Genomic DNA, 3,070 nt, shown 5'->3' with positions numbered 1-3,070 from the left:
TTTATTTATTTTACAAATAAACAAATCTAACCATTATTGGCTAGATAAATCATAAGTTTATGGTGGTACAGATCGTTGCCAGGAAGGTATAATAAAATTTGGGAAGCTAAGATCCAGTTCAAGTTAGCAAGCCCCCTGCATTTTTCTGTTAGAATTTTGAAAAGTCTCTGATAATGATTATTCCTTAAAAATCAAGATAATTTTAAAAGTATGCTTAGGATGCTAATAATTCCATGTGTATCTGAATTTATCTGCTTGTGTCTATCATTCTATCTATCCACCCACCTAATATCTCTCTCTCTCTTTCTCTGTCACTAGAGGAAAATAAACACTGTGCAAATGAAAAGTGTTGCTCACTCTTGAACTGCAAAGCAGAACTAAGTATAAGTCTACTCTAAGGATTATCTTCTAAGCAGGATCCGTTAATGCCTGAGGGTTTGATTTTCTTAAACATGGAAAAAACGCCATATCCTCATAGCCACACCTATGGAGAGAAATCAAAGTTAAAGACACCACTTTGCTCTTTCGTGTGTGCCAAGATCCACATGCTGTTGCCAAAAGAGGCACGTGCTCATTTTTCCAGGGGTCCCTTTAGGAGGGAAGAGTAACTGCAAGACATTATTGCTAACTTAATGCCAGTAAATGTGTGGTACAAACCAGAATTTCGGTTTGACCCTTGATTTTATAATTTAATACCAATATTACTTACATTATTAGTTTTACTGGTAAATCAGGAGCAAGTTGTTGGAGTCCAGCTGTGACCCTGGGGCAAGAACTTTTTGCCTGCTGTCACCTTCTGACAGTTTTGGCTGTTAATTACCTCAATCAACTAGAGCACAAGCATTTCTCTGTCTGCCAGCTGGCAGACTCCGCTTCAGAAATTGGCAGCTCAGGAAGATTTAAAACCTGTAAAAAGGGCTGCTATGTAAACAGTTTATTGTATAATATTCGATGACCACAGTGGACCCGCATCAGTAATCAAAGGTAGGCTCTCCTATTGGGCCTTGATAGATTAGCAAAGAAGACAGTTTAAAATAGCTTTTGTTTATATCTTTTTTATCCCGAAGAATGAAACTAGGGATTTTAGTTCGGGGGGCATTATGCTGGTGCCTTGGAGGAAGTTGATCATTTAGTTCTGCTGAAATAAACTGGGACCCAATCAAAACCAAGGTAAATCAGTGGTTGCATTTACCTTGCAGAAATCACAGATTAGGTGGAAAAGCTTAAAGCTCACTACTGGGTAAGGGTACTGCATGGGCATTCACTGTAAAAGGGAATCTGTACATATATAGCTGATTATGCTTGCTACTCTATTTTGACAAAGTGAGTTTTCTAACATTTCAGTGATGTTAAAACCATGCTCTGATTTTTGAAATTGTATCTGACGTTTCACAGTCTCCTTTCTAAACTTCACAGAAAAAAACTGTAACTGTTAATTTGATTAGACCATCAAGTAAATCAAAATGCTAAAACACAAAGCTGACTTGATCCTTAATTCTATAGATTCTATTTGAACATTAAAATTCAGTCATCTGAATGTAGTCTTTACTGATTTAATGGCTAGTTTCAAAAACCAACTTGCTTAAGTTTAAATCACAATCAAAATCCAAATTATTTATTTGTTTTAAAGGAAAAAAAACAAGCATAATACACCATGATAAAACAACATTTAGTAAATTTTGTCAAAGAAATGAAACCAAATTAGCATGCATTTGCCTGTGAGTCATTCTCTGAGGCATTTTTTCATAATCCTTTTTAGAGGAAATAATAGCCTTCCTGATATTTTCCTGGGAATCTCTTTTCATAGAATTATGAGACCGGTTTAGAATTCTCTGTTTTTATTCAGGTGCATACACACACACCCCACACACACCATCCAAACATTCTACAGGTAAGAACGACAAAGACGACCCCATTGCAAAAAGATTTGAAAGCCCCATGTCTGAGTAGGAGGAGTTCCTACAGGTTTGTAATCTTCGCCTTGCCTCCCAGGGAAGATCTAAGGTCTGAGTGTCCTTCATTCTTTTTAACCTTCCCGAAGCATCCGTTGCTACGGTTGATAGCAGATAATATTGCCACACAAAGTGAGAAGCACTTTATGGGTACTATTTCTCATTTATTCTTTGTAACAGCCTTGCAAGATAGGTTATAAAATTATCCTCACTCTACAGATAAAAGTTATATAATTTGCACAAAGTCATGCCGCCTGCAATTGTTAGGGCAGAGAGTCAATAGAAGGCTTTCTGACTCCTGGGTCCTAACTCCTAGTCGCTGTACTGCACCCCTTCCCAGTCATCAACTCTTTATTGACACTCTTTCTTGAAAGACAATCCCATTTCTGTGCTTTCCTGGCTCTCCTTTCTTCCGCCAGAACTTCACCAACTTTTTTTTTTCCTGTATATTAATATACGGAAGATTTTTTCCATTCCCAGGGCTTCTTTCTATCCACTGTTTTCCTTTATTTCGGTAGCTTTGACTTTTACTGCTATGGGTGTGGTTCTAAACTCTTCATCACTTTCCTTGAGTCCCAGAACCCTCCATTTGGCTGTGGTTGCCCCTCTCCTCTCCAGCAAACCCACCCTTGCATTTGTAATTGCATCTCAGTCGCTGAAAGCCTATCCCAGATGGATCCAGTAGGAAGGCTCATGAACAACATTTCCGAGAACTGGCATTCTGCCTAATCTCTGATCTACCACCACTGTTATGAAAGAACGTGAAGGAACGAGCTTCATATTTTGTTTAGAAAAGAATGAGTTAAGTTCACATATCACAAATCTCAAACCAGCAAAGTTTAAAGGTAGAATAATTGAAAAATAAGCAAGTATTTAACTTAGCTCAGTGGAAAGGTAGGAAATTTATTATCTTTTTCTTACCATTAAATCAATAAAATTGGGGATGCAAGTGCTTCTCAGGAGAAACTAATCTCCATTCCAACCCTCAACTTAAAGCCTGACAAACTTCAGATAGTAGATTGATGTCAAAGAAAGCAGGAAGTGAATATGTATTGAACAATGATTCAAAATAAAATAAATATATTTTCTAGCAAAGGTTAATATTGCTTTTAGAACTT

Source organism: Propithecus coquereli, unplaced genomic scaffold (genome assembly GCF_000956105.1).
Source record: "Propithecus coquereli isolate 6110/MARCELLA unplaced genomic scaffold, Pcoq_1.0 Scaffold36, whole genome shotgun sequence".
NCBI classification, from domain to species: Eukaryota; Metazoa; Chordata; class Mammalia; order Primates; family Indriidae; genus Propithecus; species Propithecus coquereli.
This window is presented reverse-complemented; position numbering follows the sequence as displayed.